Source organism: Dama dama, chromosome 20 (genome assembly GCF_033118175.1).
Source record: "Dama dama isolate Ldn47 chromosome 20, ASM3311817v1, whole genome shotgun sequence".
In the NCBI taxonomy this organism is placed as follows: domain Eukaryota; kingdom Metazoa; phylum Chordata; class Mammalia; order Artiodactyla; family Cervidae; genus Dama; species Dama dama.
Genome location: NC_083700.1, coordinates 103,520,821 through 103,540,657, shown reverse-complemented (window position 1 = coordinate 103,540,657; position 19,837 = coordinate 103,520,821). Strand labels below are relative to the sequence as shown.

The 19,837-nt window shown below is 44.8% G+C and overlaps 1 protein-coding gene and 1 long non-coding RNA gene across 11 annotated transcripts in view; both read left to right on the top strand.

Annotated features, from left to right (window-relative positions):
• Positions 1–19,837, top strand: part of MACF1 (microtubule actin crosslinking factor 1) — a 333,835-nt gene that overhangs the window by 56,478 nt on the left and 257,520 nt on the right. The window lies entirely within an intron of this gene.
• LOC133041547 (uncharacterized) lies at positions 6,146–17,109 on the top strand. Of its 2 annotated transcripts, XR_009689261.1 has the most exons (4): positions 6,146–7,044; positions 8,136–8,208; positions 14,210–14,430; positions 15,485–17,109. It is a non-coding gene; the product is annotated as an uncharacterized LOC133041547 (long non-coding RNA). The 2 variants fall into 2 exon arrangements; XR_009689260.1 differs by having other exon boundaries at positions 6,146–8,208.

Genomic DNA, 19,837 nt, shown 5'->3' with positions numbered 1-19,837 from the left:
CTCCCTAAAAGCAGGTGTTTCTGCCTTCCCTTCCAATTGCTCAGTCCTTTTTGCCTTGTTTGGACTTGTACTTTCATGTAATCACCATAGGGAGGAGAGAATGCATGAGTTGCACCCATTTCTCCATGGACCACACAACCAAAAAGAAAAGGATCAAGGAGAGGGAGCTGGGTTGAGAGTCCATGGCCTAAAGCACAAACCCCTTTTAAGTCCATTGTCGAACCCTGTAGTATAGGTTTGACCACACAAAGTGCTTCTCCAGGCCACGGGCGAGCACAGCGTGGGCAGAACTCCTTGGACTCACACTTAATTCCTGTTAAAGCCTCTTGTGGTCCTGCCATTTCAGTCCTTTGCTCTAAGCAAGAGGTCTGACTTTTGTTTTTTAGTGTCATCATCGGCATTGTCTATTACTTACTGACATTGACATCACTGGAGATTGGTCTTTTAAATTTTGCCATTTGGATAGATTAACATAAAATGGGTTAAATTTGTATAAATCTGAGTTGTCTGTTACTCTTGAAACTGAGTATTTCTTTGTGTATTTTTAAAAATTTATTTGATTGGAGGATAATTACAATATTGTGATGGTTTTTGCCATACGTCACTATGAGTTGGGCATAGGTAGACATGTGTCCCCGCTATCTTGAACCCCCCTTCCCCTTCTGTTCCTCAGCCCTGCAGAGGCAGCCTTGGCCACGGGGACAAGCCTTCTTCAGATGACAAACTCATTTTTTCTCTAGCGGCCCAGTGGGACAAGGTGTAATTCAACCCCACGCTCCATCAGACACTGCTGCCAGGGGAGATAATGGAGAAAGTGATCTTTGTTGCTCCCTGAATAGGACTATGAACCTGGCACCTGCTTTTGTTACTGGCTTGTTAAGTCACTGGAGACATTTTTCTTGTCTTCAGCTGCTTTGGGGTAACAGTGGCAACTGGCTGTCAGGGTATCAGTTCTGCCCCAAAGAAAATGATGTCTTTAAAGCAGCTTTACCTTTGTGTCTCTAAAACCTCTTGTCTTCAGTGCTGGCATTGAGAATGAGCAGTTGGGCCTTCACTTTGACCACCCATGACCCTCATCTTCTCTGGACCTGAGATTCCTTCCTTTTTCCTCTGGCTTTCTTGTTAGACTCTGAGTTCCGTGTTCAAGCCACATAGGTCAGGGCCTGGTGCATGGCGAGTATGCAGCAGGTATGTGTGGAATGGATGAACTCCTTACACTGTGCAGATTTAGAGTCACTGACCCTGATGACGAGAGGGTGACATTTGTTTTTAAGGGAAAGGTTGCCTCAGAGGAATACGGAAGGTCTGGATTTCTAGGAGGTTTTGGGAACTGTGGAAACTCCAAGATAGGACTTGTTCTCTCCTTTTGGGCCTCAAACATTCCCCTCAGCTGAGACTCTGCTGGCCGACTTGCTGTCCTGTTTCAGGAATAATATCCCAAACCGGACTCAGGCCCTCTCTCCACCCAGGCTCCGACATCCCTGAGCCCACCCGAGGGCAGGGCAGGTGTCCTTTTTCGCTGTCACCCTGTCACCCTAGAGTCAGAGTGCATGAGGACCACGCCGCGTGCCCTGCAGCGGCCTTCCCGGTCTGCCTGCGTTCAGTCCAGCCCCACTCGGCCCGCGGCGCCTGTGCCTCTGTGAAGGCTGCTGGAGACGGCAGGGCTTTTCCCCTTTGTCAGCAGCTGGCCAGAGTGCCTGGTCGACTGCCAGTTCCTGAACCTTTCACGTTTGTCTGTCTCTGTGTGGGACTTAGGGCAGAATCGCCTACCACTTGAGGTTACCTCTCAGGGTTCGCCATTGTGGGACCTATGAGAATAAAACATGAAGGGCCACGAAGAGCACAGAGGGGTGCTGGGTCATGGTGCTTTGAAATGCTCTGATAGGAAAGGCCCTGGGTGTGCAGGAAAGCAACTGGAGTCCAGGCCATCGTCCCCCCTCCGCTCCTCCCGAGAGCCTCAAGTTGGAACCATCCCTCCCTTCAGGATTCTAAACATCCTTGTTTTTGTTTAATTTTTATCTGATAAAAGGTTATTAATTTCAGTGGTGAAACACACAGAGGAAATGACAGACTCACATGTGTTGTCTTTTAAGTGCACTTAGTTTAAGTGGCTATTTTAAAAGTCAGTTGTTCCTGCTGTCAGATCCCTGTTGTCTGGCCTGCTTTCCTCCCTTAGGTGGGAGGAGTCTAGGATAGAATTTTACAGGGACATTGTTCTTTCCAGTACTTACATTCAGACTGTCCCTTGTTAACTGTTTTCAGATCTTGACACAGACAAGGTCTTAGAAATCAGTTCAGAGGTTCTTTACCTGTGGTTCACTGATCCCTATCCACTTGTAAACAAAAGTTTGGCAGTAGGTGAATATGTGTCTTTTCCTAGGGAGAGTAGCTTTAGTTTTCATCAGGTTCTCACTCGAGTTTGTGGCTTAAAACAAAACAAAACTACCATTTTATAGGAGTTTGGGCTCCTGCTCACATGGCTCGTTTAATGGCAAAGTTGGATCTTGAGAGAAATTCTGGAATCCAGGTATCATGACTCTGTAACCAAGTTCTTTCCACTGCGCTCTCTTATCCATATTCTTCCAGGAGAAATAGTAGAATAAAGCCAGGGAACCAGACACTTGTGATCTGAACTGTTATTTATTGTTAGCCTTTCGCATCCACAGCTTCATTTCATGGATGAGGAATCCAAGGCACCTGGTCTGTGACCTCAAACATAGTTTGGTTCTCACAGTAGTATGTCATAGAATATATAGTAACTTTTGTGCACATATGTATTTACCGTATCCCACTGTCTCTTATGTTTTGTAAGCATAAGAACTTTTTGTGCTTTTAACCTTGCCCATTAAAATTGTTTTTTGAGAAAAGGAACCGTGTGTCATGTCCCCCCAACTCCTAATATTCAGATCTGCATGTAGCTGGCTCTCTTGTCAGCACCGTTAACCAGCTAGTAATAACAGAAGGCACAAAAGCTTGGGTTGGTTATTTTTATTATCTAAAGATTTTCCCTTTCCATTTTCTTGGCAGCTGTTAATATTATTTAGCCCGATCTTTTCAAGTAGACATACTAATTTTCTCTTTGTTTTCACAATGCTACTTATACAGTTTCTCCACCTTGCATCCAGCCTGCATCATCGGGAGTTCTGTGAAACACTGTATTTGGTACACTGTGAGTTCTACCACGTCACTGAACGGCAGCCCGCCTGGCAGGTTACTCTGGAAAACTTCAGACTTGGGAGAGAGGCATCTCTCTTATGAGGGGTGATTCATTGGATTCTGACTTGGTTGTTGCTCACGGTTACTTAGCTCAGGTTTGTGAACTATAGGTTCTTTTCGTGCTGTCTTATTGGCCTGTAATGCAACTTTTGGACATATTGCTTAACTTCTATTTTCTCATCTATAATTGAAAATTTGTGGTTACTTTCCTAAAAACATTTTCAAAGATGAGTATAACAATGCAGATGAACCACTTTGTATTCCTTACATCGAAGATGCTAAGAAGTTTGCATCTTTAATTATAATCTGTGCAGATCATCCTAAGAGCCTGTGACAGGGGGGTTATCTTTTTGATGCTGATGGAATAGAAAGAAATTTGCATCAGCTACTGATATCACTAAAGCAAACTAAAATAAGCGGTGGTGGTGGTTTAGTCGTTAAGTCATGTCCCACTCTTTTGTGACCCCACAAGCTATAGCCTGCCAGGCTCCTCTATCCATGGGACAAGAATACTGAGGTGGGTTGCCACTTCCTTCTCCAGGTGATCTTCCCAACCTAGGGATCAAATCCGCATCTCCTGCACTGCAGATGAATTCTTTACCACTGAGCCACCAGGGAAGCCCAAAAACAAATTAGCTGAGTGAAATATTGTGTGAGCGTGGGGAGCATGCAGGCTGCGTTTTCTCCCTTGTTTTGGGGGAATGTCTTGCCTCCTTGAGTTAGGCTTTTAGCACTTGGGGAATGGGCTCCCACAGCAGTCTCTGCTTCTTGGCCTGCCTTGGACCGTGTTCCCATGAAGCGTCTCCTCTGTGTGTGGCTGTGTTCCAGTCTGTGAACATGACTGCTATGAGCACGGTGCAGAGTTGGTTGTTTATTTTGTGAAACCTGTCTCATTGCCGTGTGATGTTTGCCCAGGAACTCCTGTTGTGGTGACACTCTTGTGGCGAATGTGGCCCTTTAAAGGTTTCTTTCTCTGATGTTAAGATGAGCCCCTCACGGGTGTCCTGAGGAGCATTTAAGCCTCTCTCCCTAGAGTTTAAACCAGAGGAGCAGTAATCCCAGTGGAGTCTGGGCTGGGGTCTAACGAGAAGGTGGCAGATGAGGTGGCAGATGACAGGCAGGGGCTGCTGTGGTCTCCCGCCTCATTTGCACAAAGGAGGGGCGGGCCTCTCTTGGGGAGGTATTTCCGCTCATTGCGACAAATGAGGGCGCACAAAGGGCTGTAATGTAATGAGGCTCCTCTGGTGACGTCACTTGCAAGTGTGGTCAAAGTCCAGCTCTTGGGGGCTAGGAAACCGCAGTGGAGCTCTCCCTCCTCAGCTGTCACCGCGATATGGTGCCTGCTTCCAGCCACTGAGCCGACACAGCTGGGCCGGGGCATGAACGCTCACAAGTACCAGAAGTTCCTGGAGGGACTCAGTAACCTGAGAGGTACTGCGGGCCCTCGGCTCCCCGCCGCCCGTCCTTGCTGGCTGCGGACACTTCTGTGGTGTGCACTGTGTGGGGTCTTCACTCTCCATCCATCCGCAGGGGCTTAGAACGCCCTCTGACTCAGAGCCAGCCATGGTTTTTCCTGGGTTTGGGCAATGGCACAGGAGGGATAGAGTTTGTAAATGTGAGAGTGGGAGACCCTCTCAGGGGGGATCCTCTGGGTTACTCTACTTGCAGCCCGTTCTCTTGCTTGAATGGGCACTAAAGCCACGTTCAGCCTCTTGAGCTCAGCAGTGCTCAGGGCGCTCCCTGGCAAGGTAGGTGGCGGGCTCCTGCCTTGGGCTCTGCGGCCTCACCTAGGTGCACCTGGGGTTCTTGGGCCAGGTTTTCCACTTGCCTGCATCTGCAGTGAGTCAGAGCCCTGTCTGGAGAGAACAGGGAGTTGGGAAGGGCTTGCGGGGGGAGGAGGAATGCTGGTTGATGTGATAGAGATGCCATTGTAAAGGGTAAATCAGTGACTTTAAAGGGGGCAACTTTTTACTAAAATAATATTTACAGGGGGTAGTGTTTGCTTTGCAAGGTTGGCAGACTTTTCATTGATTGTAGGTGAGAAAAATACTCCTAGATATGTTGATGCAAGGCTCTTTTGGGTATTAAGGAGGAAGATGAATGAAATCTTTTTACTTCCCCCTTTCTCACTAATAGGTAGTTTTATTTTCTGTTTAGAAGGGTGCTCAAACCATCCCTGTTTCATCAGCAGTCAGGGTTCTGGACCCAGAGTGACCATGGAGTGTGGAAAGAGTTGCGGGAGACAGAGAGAGAGGATGAAGTTGCCTCCTTCGGGGTTGGGGGAATGGCAGGAGATCTGTACTCACATCCTGCCAGGGCCTCTTTAGATATTTTACTTTCTTTCATTATCTGTAGAGTAACAGTTTCTAAAAGAACATAAATGTGAAGAGCTTTGTATGCTACAAAGGGATATACATCCATAAAGTATTCTTCCATTGATTTCTATCTTCTCTTCCCCTTTCTCTTCCCAATGCCGTACAAACATTTTTTTTTCAGAACTTCCAACAGCTGGAGCCAATCCCTTTTGGGTTGAGGGCTCTGCAAGCTCATCAGTCATCAGATGGGTCTTAGCAATAATGAGCAACATCAACTGTTGCTTTCCTGTCAAAGGAAGTTTTGAGAGAACAGAGAGAGCCAGAACTCCTTCATCCAGACCCATGGGGAAGAGATGGCAGGCGGGGCCAGAAACCAGCAGTGCTTCTCAGTGACTCTTCCAGTTCCTGGGCCTTGCTGGGGACTCGATGAAAGAATGTGCAGGACCCTACCCTTGTCCTGTACAAGAGCCCCTTTTCTTGCCCTCTTCCCTGTCCTAGAGGATCCTTCTATATTCCTGGATATGAAGCCCACTCAACAGCAGGAGCCTCTTCCCTTGGAAGGGTTATCATATTTAATTAATCTGCATATTCCTTCAGGAGCAGAAAACCTCAGAGTAGGAATCCCAGACCTCTTTTTGGGCACTGAGCTCCTTAATGTAGCTCTATTCCTTGTTATCCTTAGTGTCATTCTTGTGATAAAAGGCCAGAGCTTTCTACAGATTTATGGGTGGTGGGTGGAAACTACTGGAGGTCAACATAACTTTTCCTTTTGGTTCCCCTTTTGTCAAGGGCTTAGAGGAGCAGTGACCCACACTAGGACAGCCACAGCCTATGTGGATCAGGTTTAGCAGTGACCTAAGTGGATTCCTGACGTTCTCAGGAGACCATGCCGCTCATAACTCTGCCCCCTCTGCTGAATGTGCTTCAGGAACAAAGGGCAGGTATGAGGGCTGAGAGCACTTCTTGTTTTCCTCCCATAAAACATGCATGGGGGAAGGAGGCCTATTTTACTCCCTGAACAGGAGTTGTTTTGGTCCCCAGTGTTCTCTAACTCTCCTGACTTTATCTGGGGGCTAATGGGACAAGTAGCTCTTGATTTGATCATCTCAGGGCTGTAGATGTTTGAAGTTACACCCTACATACAAAAGGTTATTTTTGCTTTTGGAGGAGCTTATAGTGAAACCAGCTTGGCAATCATTTGTTTTCTCAGTTCACCTATAAAGTTTTTTTTTCCTCCTTCCTTTGCTCTGTTTTTACTAGGAATGAATGAATAACATGGCAAGGAATGAGTGAGTGACAGACAGTAAATGTACCTGTCATGGGGAGTGTCCTTTATAGGACTGAAATCGAAGAAGAGAAGTGACCCCAAGAGCAGCAGCTACCCCTCCACTTTTCCCCCCCAGACCCTGGGGCTGTCTGCCATGTTATTTTGGTTCTGCACGTCCAAGATGAACTCAGAGAAGCACTTACTGCCATGGACATTAAATAAGAAGACATATGCACTTAGTTCATGGTGTGTATGTCTGGTATGTGGCTGGAATTCACCAACTGTTCCACCTCTTCTTTCTCCTGTCCCTCCCCACAGACTGCTTTGAGTCACAGTATGTCTTGTGCTTATTGCTGGTCCAGGATGAACTGGATCAGGTCACTTTCTGACTGAGGAGTTGTACTCCTGGTCGCCCATCTGCATGTTTGGTTCCAAGTCGTACTTGATCTTGCTGATGGTTGAGACTGGAAGACAGTGACAGTAGTGATATTCTTGAAAATGTTATGCACTCAGCAAATGTTAGTTACGGACTAGGTACTGTTCTAAGCACTTCCCTCTATTTTTTCATATAGTGCTTGCAATAACTCCCATAACGTAGGCACTTTACAGTGGTGTAACCAAGGCTCGGTTGAGTCAAGAACAGGGTCGTATGTCCTGCTAAGGAGATAGCAGTGCCTGGGAATATAGCAGCCAAGATGGCTATGTTGTGCAGCTGTCTGATGTTGGGGACCATATGAAGTAGGAGGGGATACGCACGTCTGTCTGAGTGTAGGTGTGAAAAGTGCTTGTGCACCGTCCTCTAGGGGAGAGCAGAGCAGTGTGCTGCTTTGGAATGAGGGCAGTAGAGCTCTTCTCTCCACACCAGCCTCCTCGAGCCACATTCTGTGTTCTGATGCTGCATTCACTTACATACACTGCATGATAGTCTTTATGGCATAAAATATACAATATACACCGTTTCTCCTGTTCACTCAAAGGAAGCATCTGGTTAACTCCCTTCTCTCTCAGAACCTGAGTCTTTTTCAGGTGGGAGAGGTGCCTGGAAAGAGGACATGTGGTTGTTTTGGTTTAGTCCTTATTATCATTTCTGGAACATTGCTATAGGTCTCAGACAAGTATTCCCCCAAGTCTGAGTTGCCAGGCCAACATTTAGACACAAACTGTGGCCTTTGTCAAACTCTGCTGTGGGTTGTTTCACTCGGTGTCCCCTGACCGTGGTGAATAGCTGCTTCCCGTCTTCATTTCACCCGTCCCTTGTGTGTTCCAGGGGGACTGACAGGGGCAGTAATTGGCGCCCCATCTTCGTTTAGTTACTGACTTTGCTTTTCTTCACATAGTTCAGCTTGCGGCCACTCTTCCATCTAGTGGATAACTGTTGAAGGGAGCCCAGTGGGAGAATAGAGACACTGTGTAAGTCTTGACATTTCCGTCTCCAATTTCCTGTGAATCTTTGTTGCTTTGACGCCAGGCTTGAGGTGCAATATATTTCATTGCTGCTGTTTCCTCTGGAAGGGTTTAACTTTTATTTGTCAGGCTTGCCAGAACCCACAGCTGTTGAATGATTTCTGCCTAGATTGATGTCTTCTATAGGCATAACAGGTTGAACTATTGGCCCAAGTCCCACCCTTTGGCAGAGCCCAGGCCTGTGCTGTGACTGGTATTTGGGGACTAATTAGGGAGGCAGAGAGGTAGGTGAGGTCAAGTAATGAGAAAGTGGTTCTCTAGCCCTTGCTGAAAAAAATTTTAGATAGGTTTGTGGGATAATGACTGCCTTATTAAAGCAAATGTACGCCCAACATGTCCATGTACTTTCACCCTTCTTCTCCTTTGTACACACACACACACACAACAGTCTTGTTCCCTCTGTCTGGAAGTTCTCCTTGTGTCAAATTTCTGTTATCCTTCACTGCCTAGCTCAGTCTTACTACCTGCCTCCCCGCCATAGTTTTTTGTTTGTTTTGTTTTGTTGAACTTCTACACATAATTTTTCTCTCTTCCTCATCTGTGTTGCTAGAATTTTTTTTTTTTCTGCCATACTGTGCAATATGTGGGATCCTAGTTCTCTGACTAGGGATCAAACCCATACCCTCTGCATTGGAAGCGTGAGTTCTTAACCACTGGACCAACAGGGAAGTCCCTACAATATCATTTCTTAGGCTGCATGGTATTTCATCAAATGTAAGGATCATTTATTTAACATTACCCAATTATGGGGCGTGTACATTTCTAATTTTTCACTGCTATAATATGATAATGAACATTCTTATAAATAAATTTTTCTGTGCATCTCTGATTATATTTTTTGGATAGATTCCTAGAAGTGGAATTATTGGACTTAATTCATACATTCACTGCTCTGTTTGTTTTTAACTTTATTTCACCTTTAAAAGCTACCGGAGATACCTGTAACCCTTTGTATACCTTTCTGATAGCTCTCAGCGCTTGCCCTCTGGGAATAGCTCTGTCTTCAGGCTCAGTGGCCAGCTGGTTCAGATGTCTTATTATTCAGTTAATTTCATCATGGGACAGGCGCCAAGTGTCTCTTTCACTTAGTCAGCAGCTCCCACATGTCATCATCACATCACCGCACTGTCTCACTCCGAAGCTTTTCCTCCAGCAGCTCCAGGCTTCGTTGATAAATGGCTTCATTGATTCTCCCAAACCCAGTACTTTTTCCTTTGGATCAGGAGAGATCCATAAAGTTGATCTGGAAACTGTAGTACCAAGAATGATCTGATCAATGCTGTGTAGAAATCCTGCATTGGAAGCCCAGATCTGTACGAAGTTGAGATTCCCCCTGTCTTGTCTTGTTACTGAGCTAGCATCTACTTAGTAAATCGGGCCGGCTTAAGACCTAATATAATAGGTTGGCAAACTCCTGTGTTATCATCCCTAATTATGGTAGGTGTCTGCCTTTGATAGAAATGGAGCAGTTGGGTGCAAATCGGCTTCTGTTACTGGGGACTGACAGCCCTTAGGGTTATGGACGTGATGAGAGTGCAGTCTTGTTTCTGATCTGGAGTTGACATACTGCAGCAGACAATGTGGGGTTTTCTAGCTGATGATAGGCTGAGGGTGTTTGGAGATTAGCTTGAGGACTGGGAGAAGGAAGCCTTGTGTGGGGCTTTGTGTGCTGGAGTCAATAAAGAACATCCTGACAGCATCCAGGATGGTGGAAAATGGCTTGAGTCACCCACAGGATTGCATCCTTCCCAGTGAGAACTGTCTGCCTCTCCCATTCCCAGAGCCCTTAAACAAACCTGTCACAGTGGGATGGTTCTCTCCTCTGCAAGGAATCCGGGAGTCTGCATGCTTTTGGGGTGAGGCCTATCAACACACTTAATAGCACTACACACCTACTAGACCCTCACTATACCCTATACTTTTTGGATGAGGCAGTTTTGTGCTATTAAAGTTTATTCTCTCCTTAACTGTTTACTTGTTAGGCTTGCTGCATGTCACTGGACTGGAGAGGGGCATTCTGTCCTGGTTTGAAATGTGTTGAGAATATGGAGTGTCATGGTATATTGGTTAGCACTGTAGACTCTCAAATGTGTGGGGTAGTTCTGTGGTGAGTTTGTTTTTATTTTTTATTTTTTTGCTTGTTTGGTTTTCTGGGGTGTTTTTGTGTGTGTGTGTGTGTGTGGTTTTTTTTTGTTGTTACAACTGGAGGTTGTAACCCTTTCTCAAAGGGTGAGCCGATATGCTAACAAAGTATAGATTATCATTGACGCCCCCATCCTTGCACTTGTGTTTTTTCGAAGTAGGCAGTACTGAAAGGTAAGGCTCTCATCTAAACTGTTCTGGCCACAGTTTCTTTTGGCAGCTCCGCTAGAGAAACCCCAGGCTAGTTGTCCTAGTCATGTATGCTTCTCATTGCAGCTGTGGGGAAGGTCCCTTTGAATGACTTACCAGTTGCTAAACAGTATCTTTTGCTCATTGAGGGGGCAGGCAGGAACTGTTTAGGCTGCCTGGTTTGTTGTATTTTGGAATCTTTTGATTTGGAAGATCATTTTTTACAATTTGTTATCGGTTAACTATTTCACTCACTGATAATGTTTCATGCTTCCTGTCTCTTTCATTGGAAGTCCTCATATCCGTCTCCTTCCTTCCTTCCATTGAGAACCTTCTCTGGGTCAGGCCCTATACAAGGCAATGGGGATATGACAATGAATGACAGTCCCTGTTCCTGAGGGGTGGTCATTCCTATTACATAGCCTAGTGAGAGTGGGTGCGCAAGCGTGCACACACACACACACACACACATACACACGGCTGCTGCTGCTGCTAAGTCACTTCAGTCGTGTCTGACTCTGTGCGACCCCATAGACGGCAGCCCACCAGGCTCCCCTGTCCCTGGGATTCTCCAGGCAAGAACACTGGAGTGGGTTGCCATTTCCTTCTCCAATGCATGAAAGTGAAAAGTGAAAGTGAAGTCGCTCAGTCGTGTCAGACTCGTAGCGACCCCATGGTCTGCAGCCTACCAGGCTCCTCCGTCCATGGGATTTTCCAGGCGAGAGTCCTGGAGTGGGGTGCCATTGCCTTTTCCAACACACACGGTAGGTGCTATTGTAAAAATATGAGTATAGTGCTGTGAGAACAGAGATGGGGTAACTACTAGCAGCAGGAGGTAGGTGATTGGGAAGCCTTTATAGTGGGATTGGTATTTGAGGTGAATCTTGAACGTAGGTAGGAGATTGTTGGTCCAAAAATGGGGAAGGGTATTCTGGGAAGGCAGAGGGTGTGCAAAAGAGTAGACTCATGGAGGTCTATTTCCTCTGGGCAAGGTGTGAAATGTTATGAGGTAGGAAGCTGGAGAGAGTGGGTAGTTGTTAGGGCTAGAATGAAAAGTTGAGTCTGTTATAAAAGGCTAAGGAATACTGTAGGTAGTAGGGGGCACTCAGTGTTTTTAAGGCAGAGGAAATGACGTAAGTATTCAGGGTTCTTTTTTGGTGGAGGAGAAATATAACTTTGGTAGCAGAATGAAAGGTCATTTTTAGGGAAGGTAAGGCTATAGCTAAAGTGGAGCTTTACCTGATGTACCTGATTTTATTTGTCTAGGATAAGAGAAGAAGTAAAGAGAGCAGGCATGTGAAATTCTTCTAAAAGAGAGTTTGGTTTTAGGAACAAACAGATTTTAAGTTGAACTGTATTCTGAATGGCGATCCAGATTTCCCCGACTACCCAAGTTGAGTCTGACCCTGGGTTGTGCAATGCTCTGTGTTTGGGTTGATATTTCCTGGGACTGGTCAGATGATGTGCCTCAGTATGAGGCCTGTAGCTGAGCCCAGCAGCCCCAGGTGTCTATCAGAGATAAGCGGGAGAGAGGAGGCCCATTTAGGTCTGGGTAGGGCTTTTCTTTCTTTGAAATTCTCTGGCTGCAGTACCTAGGGCGCCATTTTTTTTTTTTTTTTTTAAATTATTTATGTATATTTGACTGCATTGGGTCTTAGTTGTGGCAAGTGGGTTCAGTGGTTGCTTGAGAGCTTGAGGGCTTCTTTGCCCTGAGGCATGTGGGATCTTCATTCCTCGACCAGGGATGGATCCCGTGTCCCCTGCATTGGCAGGTGGAGCCTTAACCACTGGACCACCAGGGAAGTCCCCCAGGGCTCCATCTTTACATGGCTCTACAGAGGGATTTGATGTGTTGACTGTTGACACTGTTGATCACATTCCTGCCTATTTAAAATATTCTCTTCTATTAGCTTCAGTGAGGACATGTCTTGGTTTTCCCTTACTTATCTGATTGTTGTTTGTCTGCCTTGGCTGGATCTTTTCCTTCTTCTGACTCACTCTCAAGGTCTCCTAAGGGGAGAGGTAGTGTGGAGGAGGGAGAAGAACACAGGCTTTGGATCCAGGCTGGATTGGGTTAAAAAATCCATGTTTCTATATTTACCACGTAGGTGACTTAGACAAGTTCCTCACTTTCTCTGAGCTTCAGTTTTCTCATCTGTAAAACAGGGATAATAATATCTCCCACAAAAAATTATGAGGGCTAAATTAATGGCATAGGTAAAGCTCCTAACACAAGGCTGAATTTAAACACCCAAGGAACACAGCTGACATTAGGTAGCTCTTGGCCTTCTTTTCTTTCTCCAGCCAGTTCTTCTGGCTCCAGCTTTTCTTTTAAACTTCAGATTCCTGTATCTGTCTTCTACTACTTAAAAATCTCAATTGAAAAATTTTTTAAAAATTGTAATAAAGATCAGTTAACATGAAATCTACCCTTGTAACAAATTTTTGTTAACTTTATGACCATTTGTTGTACAGGAGATCTCTAGTACTTTCTCATCTTGCAGGACTGAAACTCTGTCTGTTCTGGTTGAATAGCAACTTCCTCTTTCCCTATCCTCCCAGGCCCTGGCAACCACCATTCTACTTTCTGCTTGTTTAAGTTGACTACTTTGAAAACCTCATGTAAGTGGAATTGTGCAGTATTTTTCCTCTTGTGATTGGCTTATTTCCTTTTGCATAGCATCCTTAAGGTTCATCCATGTTTAGCATATGAAGAATTTACTTCTTTTTAAAGGCTGAATAATATTCCATTATGTGTATAAAAATCTTTGTGTTTTAGTCTCTCTTTCCGGCTGCATAGAGGACACCCACAGTTGGATATTGCCTCAAACTGAGTACTTTCAACACCAGGCTTGGACTTGGCGTCTCCCCTCCTTCCTGTTTTTTGGTGACTGTGCTCACATTCTCCAGTCTTCACGATCAGAAACCCTGGAGACATCTTTGACTCTTCTCTCTGCATCAGCGCCCATTTTCAGTCTGTCATCGAGTTCTTTTGTTTCTTCAGAACTTCTCCTAAATTTCCCCTTTCCTCCTCATTCCCTCTGCTAAGACTAGTCCAGTCACTCGTCACCTCTCGCCTGAATTACTGGGACAGCCTCGGATTTTGTTTCCTGTGTCCTGTCTCTGCCTTCCAGTTATCACTGCCAGCTACTTCTAGTGTTTTCTGTTATCCAAAGTAAGAAAGACCTTTTATGCTCTGACCCCCTTCCTCCTTATCCAGGCTTATCTCACACGATTTCCTGGGACACTCCTTTAGCCCCAGACAAATGCCCCTCCTCGTTGTGCCTGAAAGTGCTTTGTCCATGTCTCCTCTTGCCTTCCTCTGCAGCGCTCTTTACCTGGAGTGCCCTGCTCTCTGTACTTCACTGAAATCCATCCGTTTCTTCAGGCCTCGCTGCAGGCCTTCCTTTGCACGAAGACATCGATGATCATCAGTCCCTGCTGATGTGTCACTTTCCCACACTCTAGTTTTGCCTGCACGTTGAAACTGTAAGCTTTTTGAGGGGACTGTTTTATAGACATTATAATTCCATAACTCTCATCATACCTTGCCAACTTACGTGCTCATTCCTGAACACTTATGAGGCATGGTGACCAAAACGAATCCTTCTTTCAGTTGACAGACGTCTGTGAGCACCTACCATGCGTGCTGGCTTAGGCGCTGGGATTCAGCAATAAGTCACACACTGAGAAGACTAGTTATGCTGTGTGTAAACAGACAAATACTGGCCAGCCAACTGAATTTGAGGAAACCAGGTTGGACTCTTAAGTGAGAAGAAATGAAGAGGGAGACTTCAAAAAACAAGGCATAAATGAAACAATTATTGTAGGAAAAAGGTATTTAATGGATTCATCAAGCAAATAGTTTACTGAGTATCCACTGATATCCATTTATTCGGGATATTTAAGGATATACCAGAGGACACGACCAAGTCCCTTTCTGGGTGAAGCTTATATTCTAACATTTAGACGTATTTATTTTTAAATGAAAAGCACTTGATATTGGGTGAAGCCCATCTGTATGAGATCAGCACTGAAGGAGTTAATATGCTTGTAGGGCTCCAGGCTTTGTTGAAACAGATGGTTGCTTTGCCCTAGGGAGCTTTTTTTTTTTTTAAGGGGGATTAGAGGACTGGGCTGAGGAGGGCCGGAGACCTCTCTCCCTCACCCTATAGCACACACACCTGCTGTCCTGGCACCTGGTGAGCTGTGTAACTTGTCGCCCACTTGGGTAGGCACTTAGTCTCACGCTCGTGATTGTGACTTTTTAGGGCTGGCTGTATGCTTTTGGTGTTCTTATTTTCCTTTCCTGATTTTTATTTATCATCTAATATCACTGAAGTCCCGTTTTAACAGATGTTGGACTTGGCTGTGGTGCTTTCTGATCCATGTTTACTTTTACATAAGTATAATCCTGGTCTCTTTCTATTTTTTTTTTAATCTAGTTTTTTTATTGTGGTAAAATACACATGACATAAAAATTTACCATTGTAGTAGTTTTAGAGTGTACAGTTGATTGACATTAAATACATTTTCAACGTTGAGCAATCATCATGACTGTCTAGTTCCGGAACTGTTTCATGACCCCAAATGGAAACCGAGGGACCCACGAGGCAGTGACTCCCCTCCCCTCCCCCAGCCCTGACAACCACTCATCGGCTTGCTCACTTACCTGTTCCTGATATTTCATGCAAGTGGAGTCATATGACATGTGGCCTTTTGTATTCAGCTGCTTTCAGTTGGCATATATAGATGCATGTCTTTTTCATGTAACATTATAAGGATTTTTTTTTTTTTACTGTTTCCTTATAGTCATTATAATTTTATGTTATAGTGTTGATAATGGTTTCACTTACCATCGTGTTAATTGAATGTGTGGGTTGTTTCCAAGTTGTCGCTGTTACCAGAACTGCCGCGATGGCTGTCTCCCGGACTGGGCTCTGCCATCTTCCAGAGGACTCGGCGTCGCACGCCAGCTGCAGAAGAACCACTGTTCTCGGTTAGGATAGTGCGGCCTGTTATCCAGCTCTGAGAGAGAACAGTCGAGAAATGATTTTTATATAGAAGGGAGCATTTGTACTTTGTCATAGAAGAGCTTGTTCACCAGGCAATGGCAGAGAAAAGAGAGTTTCTTCCCTGCTGCCTAGAATTCTTCTCTGACAGTCCCTCCACCCCACTGGGTGTAGGAAGGAACTGAGTATAGCAGTTGAAGATGAAATGTTTTATTCATTTGTTCATTCAGCACATGTTTGAGAACTTACTGTATGCCAGACATTTGAAACTTCCCAGTGGTTTGAGCTGGGCCAAGCAGTGCCTTTTAGTCTACTGGCCTTTGGTCCTGCCTGGAGTTAAGACCAAGAACCTGATTCCAGGGCAGTCAGGATTGAGAGTCCGGAGCCTCACAGGGCCTCATCACCTCTGGGTTTGGTACCATTATAGAGAATAATCACGTTAATTTGGGCTGCTTGCTCCCAGGAATTTCACAGCCAGGCTGAGACTCCTCATACACGGCTAGGCTACTCTTGTCCCCACTGTGACAGAGATCTGGCCAGTAGGAGGTGAGCTGTTAGGCCTGTGGCCTCCCAGTGGTTTTGTTCACAATGTCCTGGCAAAGCAGCAAAAGAAAGGTGCTGTTGCCTGGATCTCAAGGGTTCAAGCACTTTGTTACAGTGAAATTACCATGTCCTACAAAGCAGTAGAAGTGGAGTGTCACAGATGCTGAGGTTAGCCCAGATAGCTCTGGGATTAGTGCTGCTGGGACCTTCTTGTCTTCTGGTAGACTATCCCGCCTCCCTTTTATTTCCTTACTGACCCATCTTATAAAATAGTTTTAATTTCTCTTTACTCTACCACTTAAGGCCATTTAGGGTCACACTCTATCTTTAAAATCCAGTGTAAGTGGAGAAAGCACTGAACTGCCAGATCTTAACAGTTATACTTAAGAAAGTGCTAAAACTCTTGAGTTGCTGACTTGGGGTGAGACTTGCGGAGGTTGGTGAGAGTACCTGGAATTAGGCCTAATCCCTGCACCTTCCACCTACCATAGATTCCTTTTCTTTAAATGTCAGAACTTGATCTGTTATGTGTCTGTATCTTCAAATGCATTTTTCCTAGTGCTCTTTTAAAACTGTTGAACACTTCCTCGGGTAGAGGGGAAAGGAGTTAGACCCTCAGGAACAGAGACTCTCCTCTCTCTCTTCCTAGACCATGGAGTTAACGAAATTGGCCTAGAGCTGCTGAGGGGGTGCTGTGTTTGTGTCTCAGTGGGCTGCCTTTACTGAGTGGGACACAAAAGCCCAAAGCACAGGCCATTCCCACAAGCCTAACATTTTCATATTTCTTTCTCTGCCAAAGAATCTTTGGTTAGGGTTAAGAATAACCAGTCTGTCTTTGGAAATACCAAGGCCTTTTGTTTGCCAGGAGAAAAGGGCTTTTGATTAAGGCCAGTCTTCTCTCTCTTTTTTTTTTCTCCTTAAGCTGCTGTGAGAAGACCACAGAGCCTCTGAAGGTGCTGTGCTTGGGGGAAGGAAAGATAGCTGAATGAAGCCAGGAGAGACTTAATCATGCTTTGGCGTCAATTTGTGCAGAGATAAAAATAAATAATGAATAAAATCAGTCCAATTTTTGGTGACTGCTTTCACCAGCCTTTTTTTCTTCCTGTCTTTTCTTTTTTTGAAATCCATACAAAACTACTGTTCCCCAAGGACCTACCATACAGATGAGCTTGAATCCCACTGTGTGACTGTGGGCAAGTTACTTAAGCTTTCTCTTTTAGGTGGTAGTTTCTCAGCCATAAACTGAGGATTATGAGAGTGCTCCTTTCATAGAGTTGTAATGAAGATTGAATGAAGTAATATGTAGAAAGTACTTAAAACAGTACTTGGTACATAGTAGTGCTCAGTAAATATCGACTATCTCAGTAAATACTATTACTCCTGTGTGTAGTAAATGTTGAGTATAGCTTTATTTTCCTGATTCCAGTTGTGGCTTGCTAGAGCTGTCAGAGTCAGATCTTTGTCTTTTTATAATGAAAAGGAGGCAAACATTCCCATTGGGCTTGATCTTTTTATCAGTCAGAGGCAAAGGGAAAGATTTATTCTCTGCGTGGACACATCTTGGAGGCTCGGTGCCCTCTTAATTAAATGTCAGTAAGGGAATCCATCTCATCGGAGGAACTTACTGTTCTTTGGCAAAAAACAGTTCTTATTTGTGGGGTGGGAGTGGGTCATGACTACAGCAGGTCATTACTTCCTTGGTTTTGGAGGATGGTGAGGTTTCTTGTGTCGCAAGAGAGCCTGAACCAAGCTATAGAGGAGGGGCCTTTGGTCCTTCAAACATATAGCAGTGGGAGAAGCAGGAGGCATGTCAGGAGCGAAAGGGGGCATCCCCAGGGCTGGTGCCAGTGACTGCAGTACCAGGTCTGGGAGTGTCATTAATGGAGGCACCAGGCTAGTGCCTGACCACTGCATTTCCCAGGCCATAAGAAAGAGATGCAGTGAATGACTCGCCCTAAGCCTCTGAGCTGCTGCCTCCTTTCCCAGATTGGTGGGGGTGGCTAAGGAAGGGACACAGAAATTTAAGTTTGTTGTCTCTTTCTTGCCCATGTCTGCATTGCTGTAGCTTTTAGGAAGGATTTGCACGTCTGCCTCCCTGCTCCCCCTGCCCCCCACCCTGCCCAAGGTGAAGTTTCATCTTACCTCTTGCAGGAAGTTCGTTTCTAAAGTTAGCACATAAAGTGAAAATCTCAAATAATCAAAATTTTCTTTGAAAAATATCTCAAATGGTCCATAAATCCAAGTGTATAAACCTGGTTTTGTATATACTCCAGGACAAAGTTGGGACACCATATGAAGTATTCAGTCTGTAATTAGGGGTCAGTTTAAGTGAAAGGATAGCTGTTCTTAAACACCAGAATCATATTCAGGATTCAAGATGGTCACAATGTGTTTGAGGTACACTGGAGCCCAGACTTGCTGATGTCTCAGATGCAAGTCCTATCACCTCATGTTCACCTGTGCATAGCTTCACCTTGATGTGAAACCTCATCAAGTAGAATTGTGAGTAAACCTCTGCACACGTTTAAATTCTCTCTCTCTCAGGTTTCTGTAGTTCAGTGTAGCTATGTTGAGATTCTCTGGTATCCTTCTTTTGTGCATTTTGTTTTTCTTATTTACTTTTTAAATCGTAATTTTTTTTCTTATAAACATGTTTTATAACCCTCTGCAGTCTTCTTTTATCCAAAATACTTATCTGTGTGTGTTTATTGCATTCTTAATTATTTTCAGTGTTCAAGATTCTTCAAAGGGGGCTTGCAGGAAACAGCGAGTGGGCAGAGAAGGCCTCAAACAATCTTCATTTAATTCTGTAACCATAGCTTCCACTTTCCTCCTCTCTGGCCCTCTGCTAACTTGCAGTTCTTACCCCTTGCATATAAGACCCTTTCTTTCCTTCATTTTCTTCTCCCTTTCCGTCATTCTTCAGTAGAAAATTTCTGCTTATGCCTGGCCAGTTAGAAATGAATTCTTATTATACCTACCACATACACATCACTGGTTTAGCTCTAGATGGTTAGTTGGTTCATGGATTAACCCCAGATTCACAGTATCATTAAGAGATGGATGGAGAATGGAGCCCACCCAGAGAAGTCAAAGGACACTTTTCCCAGGTCACACAGCTGCTTATTGACAAGCTAAAACCATGACCCTGGTTCCTGACCTGGAGCTGAATTCTTTTTCTCCTAATCACGTTACTTGCCTTTGAAGCTTTGGTTGGGAGCAGTCCTTTGTAACATTTTCTTTTTTCTTCCAGCCTTTGGGGAATTGTGACTTCTTTGGTTTAATTTTATTTCAATTCTTTTCCTTAACAAAGATGCTAGAAAATATGAATTTCAAGAGGGTTAAATTTAGTTCTTGGTCAAACATATATTTGAGAATTATGTGGTGTCTCTTGATAAAAGCTGAGAACTGTGTCACGACTTCCAGGACTTGTAACCACTGTCCCAGGCATAGAGGTTTGAGATGAGGGAGACTGGTGGCCATAGTTCTAGGCGGGTAAGGGTTTGTGTAGGGAATCAGCTGGCACACAGAGGGTAGTCAGGGTCAACAAACCTTTGTTGAATTCCATTCTTTGCAAGGTACTGGGACTAGGTGTTGAGAGAATACACAGTCCCTACTTTCAAGGGTTTCAACTTGAGAAAAGAAGGTTGTATGTGCATTTAGAGAGATACCGTGGAGAGGCTGTAATT